Source organism: Gekko japonicus, unplaced genomic scaffold, assembly GCF_001447785.1.
Source record: "Gekko japonicus isolate JY-2015 unplaced genomic scaffold, Gekko_japonicus_V1.1 scaffold865, whole genome shotgun sequence".
Classification (NCBI taxonomy): domain Eukaryota; kingdom Metazoa; phylum Chordata; class Lepidosauria; order Squamata; family Gekkonidae; genus Gekko; species Gekko japonicus.
The window spans coordinates 437,358-445,736 of record NW_015167078.1 but is presented as its reverse complement, the minus strand read 5'-3'; positions in this window follow the sequence as shown (position 1 = coordinate 445,736).

Sequence of the window (8,379 nt, the reverse complement as noted above, 5' to 3'; positions counted from 1 at the left end):
GGCGGCGGCTCCTATTCGAAAGCCTGGTGGAAGAGCTCCGTCTTGCAGGCCCTGCGGAACTGCAACAGGTCCCGCAGGGCCCTGATCTCCTCTGGGAGCTCATTCCACCAGATAGGAGCCGCCACCGAGAAGGACCTGGCCCTGGTGGCCACCAGCCTGGCCTCTTTCGGGCCCGGGATCGCGAGACGGTGTAGCGACCCCGACCGAAGTGCTCTTTGGGATCTATGTGGGGCAAGGCGGTCCCTTAGGTATGCTGGACCCTGGCCATGTAGGGCTTTAAAGGTAAGCACCAGCACTTTGAAGCAAATCCGGTATGCTATAGGCAGCCAGTGCAGCGCTTTGAGCACAGGCTGGATGTGATCCCATTTTGAGGCACCAGCAACCAGCCTGGCCGCCGCATTCTGCACTAGCTGCAGCCTCCGAATCAGCGACAAAGGCAGCCCCATGTAGAGAGCGTTGCAGTAGTCTAGCCTCGAGGTGACCGTCACGTGGATCACTGTGGCTAGGTCTTCACGGTTGAGAAAGGGGACCAACTGCCGCACCAGTCGGAGATGGTAAAAGGCCGCTTTGGCAGTGGCTGCAACCTGGGCCTCCATCGATAAGGTGGAGTCCAGGAGCACTCCCAGACTCCTAACCTCTGAAGCCGGCACCAGCGGCGCCCCATCGAAGGCCAGAAGTGGGAGCCCCAATCCCATCCCATTCTGACCCAGACACAGGACCTCCGTCTTCGCCGGGTTCAGCTTCAACCGGCTCAGCCTGAGCCATCCAGACACGGCCTGCAACGCCCGGTGCAGATCTTCTGGATCGGAGTCCGACTGGCCACCCAACATCAGATAGAGCTGGGTGTCATCGGCATATTGATGACACCCAAGCCCATATTGATGACACCCAAGCCTTCAGACTAGGCAAGCAGCTATACCTAGCAAAGTGTATAGAGAAAGAACTTCCAGATTAAAGCTGCGTGGAACTGAAATCGAGCATGAAGCATCAGTCTTCACCGGTAGCTGTATGTGTCAATTAATGTGTATGCATGGATTCAATTTTATGATGCATTAAAAGTATGCTGTGATGTGGCCAGGGGTTCCTGTAGCTAAACTACAGGAACATTTGGTGTCTCTGATAAGTGGTCTGCTAACTTACAGGAGCAATTCAAGGCTTTGGATGTGGTCAGAGGTGGTAGAATGAGATATAAGATGATAAAGTAGAAACTCGTCTCTGGAACTTGTGGGGTGAGGGAGCAGTTCCACCCCCGGTGGCCAGGTTTTCTGTGAGGTTAGGAGGAAGACATGCATTACCTGGGCACCATTCCTGAGTCCCTGGGCTCCACTCCACTCCACTCCAGTTCACAGCTGCCAAGTCAAGAAGTGACTTTTTCACAGAACACATGTATAAGGTCCCTATTTTCTTGTTTATCACACAGTCTGGAAGGCTCTAGTCCTCTTTCTGTATACTGTATTAATTTACTCTGCAATAGTTAGCCCTTCATTGATATCAATGCCAAGACAGTGTGTGTGCTTTTGGTTACAGGCTGAGTAGAAACACATAATTGTCCTACAGAATATTATTGACAGTTCAAAATGTAGTTTAGTGGTGGAAGGGCAGGCTATGCAGTGCATGGTGCCTTAGTACGTTTTGATGTCCAGCCAACAGAGGCAATCTACATGCATCCTTTGTTCAGAATTACCTTCTGGAAAGGGAGGTGAACCTTGTAGGACAACTGTAGCGTCTCACATGAAGACCATTTTAGAAAGCCATTCACCTCTAAATGCAAAAATAATAATAATAGGGGCAATGATAGGGGCAGATATCCCACATCAGGGAGAACTGGTGTATTTGAGGCAGGTAGACTTCATAAAGTGGCAACAGTGGCTCAGAGGTTAAGACACTGAGCTGCAGACTGGAAGGCCTGTAGTTTGGCAGTTCAAGACCCTAGTGCCACTTGACGGAGTGAGCTCCCGTCTCTAGTTCCAGCTCCTGCCAACCTAGTGGTTCGAAAGCAAGAAATTGCGAGTAGATAAATAGGTACCACTTCGGAGGGAAGGTAACAGCATTCCACATGCCTCGGTGTCTAGTCACGCCACCACATGACCACGGAGAAGTCTTTGGATAGCGCTGGCCCTTCGGCTTAGAAACAGAAATGAGCACTGCCCTCTAGAGTCGGATTCTACTAGCTTTCGAGCAAGGGAAACCTTTACCTTTACCTTTTACCCTAGACTTCATAAGGCCCCGACCTGAATGCTGCAGGCTGGCCTGATCTTGTCAGATATCATAAACTAAGCAGGGTCAGCCCTGTTATTGTTTGGATGGGAAACCACCAAGGAAGTCCAGGGTGGCTACACGGAGGCAGGCAATGGAAAACTACCTCTGTTCATCTCTTGCCTTGTAAATCCTATAAATTGCCATAAATCAGCTACAACCTAATGGCACTTTCCACCACCAGACTTCATGGGCAAAGGTTGCTTGTCTATCAGTCGAGTACATTTACACCCCACCCTTTCTCCAAGGAACTCAGGGTAGCATGTATCGCTCCCCCGCCCCCCATACTATCCTCACAACAATCCTTTGAAGTAAGTTAGGCCCGAGGTCACTTGGTGAATTTCATCACTGAGTGGAGATTTGAACCCAGGTCTTGCAAGCCCTAGTCCAGTAATCTAACCACTACACCACAATGGCTCTCTTCATGTATAGTAACATTTATCTACTTGGTGTTTGATCGAAATGTGAAGGCCCTTAAATGGATTTTAAGGAGTAGAGCATAGATGCCAAAATCACTAGTTTTCAGGCTAGTATTGCCAGGTCCCCATGGCCACCAGTGGGGGATGAGGGGCAGGGTTGCCAGATCCAGGTTGGGAAACTCCTGGAGATTTGAGGATGGAGCTTGGGGAGGACAGAGACCTCAGTGGGGTACAATGCCATAGAGTCCGCCCTCCAAAGCATCCACCCTTCAAAGCCCTTAATGGTCTGTGACCCTCATACCTGTGGGACCGTCTCTCCTGTTATACCCCCTTGTGCTCTTTTTGGTCATTGTCTAGGGGCCTCTTGCAGGTGCTTGGCCCCAGGATGGCTCAGTTAACTGTCACCAAGGGAAGGGTCTTCTCAGTTGAGGCCCCTACCCTGTGCAATGCACTCTTAGATGACACGCATGCCCTGCTGGACTTGTTTAGTTTCTGCAGGGCATGCAAAGCTGAATTATTTAGGTTGACCTTTGGAGGGCCATGTGCTTGGGCTGTTTTAATAGTGGTATGGTGACAGCCACGTATTTTAATATTTTATAATTTAATGTTTTAATACTTTAATTTTAATATTTTAATGTTTGTTGTGTACTAAGCCTAACCTCGTCAGACCCAGCTTGGAGTCACTGAACAATAGATGGCTAGGATCCTGGGAAGAACCTATCACCCAGGAGTGCCTCTGTAAATAACCTATCATCAGTAGTGGGTGGGTGTGGGTGTGGCATTGGGTGCAAATTTAAGCAGGGCTCCGGTCCTGAGAGTTTGTTTTTAAGTCGAGCTATTATCACAATAAAGCATGAGCTGCTCACTAACGCGTGTCGAACCCAGTATATTTCACTGGCAATGAGGATGGGATCCTGATGGGCGAGCACACTCAAAACAGCCCCGCACCGCACAACAAGCCCCGAGCCCCACGCCTCGCACCACTCCTCATTGGCTACCTCATTGGGACATCTGCCATAGTTCGGCCCCACACACCCAGAACCGTGGGAGACCTGAGTGGAGCGGCTGAAATAATTCATCCTATTCCAGGGCATCACCGATGCTGACAAGAAAAAGGCCCTCCTGCTGAGTGCCTGTGGAATCACTGGTCCAGGGCCTTGTCGCGCCCAACACCCTGGAAGCGTCCACGTATGAGAACCTCCTAAATGCGCTCACCAGCCATTTTGCACCACAGCCCACAAAGATGGCGCGCCGCATGGACTTCTTTTCATGCCAACAGAAGCTCAACAAAGCAGCCACCGACTTCATTGCCGACCTTTGCCGGCTGGCCCTCCACTGCGGGTTCTTGAACCTTGACAAGACCCTGCTCGACCGGTTCATCATGGGAATCCAAGAATCAAAGCTTCGCCACAAGCTCATTGGCCATGAGGAGCTGACCCTGGTAACAGCACTACGCGAGGCCACCACCTTTGAGAAGGCCCAGAGGGACCACCTACACTCCATTGCACACCAAGCCTCCATCCCCTCAGCTTCAGATGCATCCAACAAGGAGGAAGGGCCCACCATGACCCACATCCATCCACAGCCCCCGCACATCCCGCAAAGCCGACCACGCCACCTCTCTGCGCTAGCTGTGGGGATGACCACAAATGTCGTTCCTGTTGTTTCTACACCGCTACCTGCTGGATGTGTGGCAGGACCGGCCACATCGCACATGCCTGCTGCTCCAAAGGCAGCCAGAGATGCACAGCAACCCACCAAAAGTTGCAGGGGTATACACCACCACCGTCTGCCAGCATGAGGTACTAAACTTGCCCCAGGACACCCCCCATAAAGTAAAAGTGACTGTACTTATAGAGGGAGCACCCTGCGAGATGGAACTGGACATCGGGTCTTCCATCTCTATAATCTCAGAAGAGACTTTCTGGAGGCTCTGTCCAAAGACCCTGCCTTAGGTCTGCTGGCTTCACCCTCAGAGACTTCCAAAAAAAATGAGGTGGCCATTAAAGGGTGGGGCAGGTTCCATGTTAAATACCGCCGTTTCAAGGGACTGTTGGACTTGCTAGTAGTGGAAGGGTGGCTCACAAGCTTACTGGGACTATCTTGGTTCATGCCCTTGGGTTTTGAGGTAACGGTGGTGCACCACTTGGGCTCCAAGGATTTCCAAGCGGTGTGCATGGGGCATCCATCCAGCTGCCGACAAGGTTCGTGCTATCGTCAATGCCCTAACCCCAAATCGAAGCAGGAGCTCCAGGCCTTCTTGGGCCTGCTGAATTTCTACCACTCGTTCCTGCCCCACAAAGCTGCAATCATGGAGCCACTGTATCGGCTTCTTGACAAATGGGCCCCCTGGGTCTGGGGCCAGAAGCAGGCTGCCATGTTCTGTGCCGTCAAGGAGCTGCTCACCTCAAACAAGGTCCTGGCACACTTCAATGAAGTGCTTCCCATCGTCCTCGCCTGTGACGTGTCCCCTTGCAGGGTGGGAGCCATCCTCGGTCACCAGCTTCCAGACAGCAGAGAGGTTCCCGTGGCATACTACTCCCACACGTCCTTGGCCAAGGACAACTATGCACAGATCTACAAGGAGGCCATGGCAATCGTGGCGGGTGTAAAAAATTTCCATGATTACCTCTACGGGTGGCCCTTCACCATCGTAACAGATCATAAATCCCTACAAGGCATGCTGGCCCCAGACCACCAGATATCGCAAATGTTGTCTCCCAGGGTGCTGCGCTGGTCCATCTTCCGGGCGAGCTACCAGTATGCTCTGCACCACCTCCTGGGGAAATCAATAGGACACGCTGATGCCTTCAGCTGCCTGCTACTGCCCTCCTGTGATCCAGACCCCACTCCAGCCCACCAGATCATTCTCTTAGAGGACCTTCCTGACCACCCTCTCCAGGTCTTGGACTTGTCCTGCCACACCACCAGGGACTGCGTTCTCTCCCGCTTTTTGGACTGGGTGGGGAGGGAATGGCCTGCCAGCTGGGTGGGCCCAGAATTCGTGGCATTCTCCTTCCACCAGGATGAACTGTCTGCCCGCAAAGGGTGCCTGCTGTGGGGAAGCTGGGTCATGGTGCCAGCTCTGTTGTGCCAACAAGTTCTTGCGGTGCTACACAAAACATATACGGGCATTGTACGGATGAAGGCACTGGCCCTCAGCTACGTCTGGTAGCCTGGCATGGACAGCGAGATCGAGGACTATGTTAAGCATTGCCAGACCTGCCAAGAGACCCGTACGGAACCGCCCCGGGCACCAGCAAGACAGTGGGAGTCCACCCAAAGACCATGGTCTCGGTTACACTTTGTGGGCCCCTTCCAGGGGTAGATTTTCTTCATCCTGGTGGACTCTTACGTGAAGTGGTTAGAGGTAGTCCCAGTCCCTTCCACTTTATCCCAAGCAGCAATCCGCGCCCTCCGTAGAATCGTCTGCACCCATAGCATTCCCAACACCATGGTGTCGGACAATGGGACGGCCTTCACCTCAGGCGAGTACCATGCAAACTGACAATACATGAATAATTGTGCAGCACTTTCTCTAATCAATGCCATACTTCATAATCTCAAAGAACGTTTGCAAATTTGTAATCTGTGTGCTTGCATTTCACAGAAAACTTTAAGAACATAAGAAAAGCCCTGCTGGATCAGACCAGTGGTCCATCTAGTCCAGCATCCTGTCTCACACAATAGCCAACCGCTGCTGGACTCTCTGCACATGCTCCTTCACATGCAGCCAACACATGTGGGAAAGTGATCTCTACAGACAGAGGGGTGGGGGAGCACTCCTAGAGCCTAGAATCTTCTTTAAAAGCTTGGTAACTCTTCTTCATGGTAGGCCTGCAATCTTGCGCTGCTTGTGGTGACTTCCTCAGCCCTGTTTGACTTCATAGGAAGCCAGCAGTAATTTGCACCTTTCTCTTTATGCTTGTAGGGGGGAAAAAACAACTACGCAAAGCAATGAATGAATGATATTTTCATTGCCTGGTATGTTTGGCTAGTAAAGGGTATACAACACCAGGATAAGAAAGTTGCCTACGCAGATCACATTGCAAGGATTTTTTTCAGCGCCTAAGGTAAACATTCTTTGTTTAAATTGCTGTGTGCTCATTGTGCAATGGTAGAACTACTTGAAATTCGAGTTAAACCTTCACTTCCTCCTAGGGTGGACACAGGGCAAACCATTTGTCAGGCACAAACGTGTTCGTTTCATGACTGTCCAAGGGAATTTAGTTCGAGAGTTTTCATTGTATATTAGGAAAATATTCAGCACAGGCACAAGTAAGCACAAGTAAGCCTGTTGTGAGCAACAGGAATCTTCATTTCCTCCAATTTCAGATGCTAAACTAATAGTGACGAATGGTTCTGGACCCTGAAATGCCAAAGATACCCAACCCCACAAATGGTGCAGAAACTGCAAATGTAAATAATGAAATACAAGCAGTTTAAATGACTGTGTTGAATCACTGTCAGATTTTTAAACAAAAGCCACTAAGAATAGTTTTTGATAAATATGAAGAATTTGTTTATTCTTTCTTCAACTTTCCTTTGTAATGACAAGTAGATTAAGGGCTGATGAAGAAACATGGACAAAGCTTGCCAGGAGTACATCTTCTAGTGTTCAGAAAGTTTGTAAACCACATGTGGAAATATATTTCATTGTATACAGGAACCTTCTGGTGTATAATGATTATAATTTTATTGCTGAACTTGAAGCAAACTTAGCGTGCTACTAATGCCCTATCTTTTTTATGCAGGCATCTCTTGTGGCCCCATAAAGTATATAAAAGGTGCCGTTTTCTAGTTTGGGGAATAGCCATAGCTTGGTGGTAGAGCATATGCTTTGCATGTTGTTGTTGTTCAGTTGCACAGTCGAGTCTGACTCTTCGCGACCCCATGGACCACATCACACTCCCAATTTGAAACTGTTGTTAAAGGCTGGACCTGTTGGGAAGGTCTTTTCTTTGCCTTGAAACCCTGGAGAGCCTCTGACAGTCAGAAATATACAGCTCTATACAGCTAGATGGACCACTGGTCTAAGTATCAGGACGGTTCCTGCCTACATCATATATATATGATAGTGGGGGGCACATTAAATTCCTGTTTTCTTGTGATAGATGGCAGTGGTAGTACTTCTGATTATACCAGCCATTATATCCACCAGGTCAAACAGCTTCACAATTTCATATGTGCCGAAGTGGACTGAAAGTAAAGGGGCTTCAAGCAGTAAGCAGTATATTTGCACGTGCAGAAGCTGGGGAGGGGGGTGTAGTTTGTTTGCATCTGTGCCTCTTCCTATAGCAAAGCTCTGCCAGAGCATGCAGTTTTTGCCCTCTGTGTGTGCAGTATAGATAGCATCTTAGGATAATGGCTTTCACAGTGTTGGTAAAGGCCACTAATTTAGATGACATTCAAGATACTTAGAGCTTTAGACTTAACCCTAACTGTTTTGAACTGAAATCAGTTGGATAAGAACATAAGAGAAGCCAATGCTGAATCAGGCCAAGGGCCCATCCAGTCCAGCACTCTGTCACACAGTGGCCAGAAATACCAGGTACCATCAGGAGGTCCACCAGTGGGGCCAGGACACTAGAAGCCCTCCCACTGTTGCCCTCCTTCCAAGCACCAAGAATACAGTGCATCCCTTGCCCCGGCCAGGCCACCCACTGCTCTCCCACCCCCCCACCCCAATCAAGCCCCCGCCACC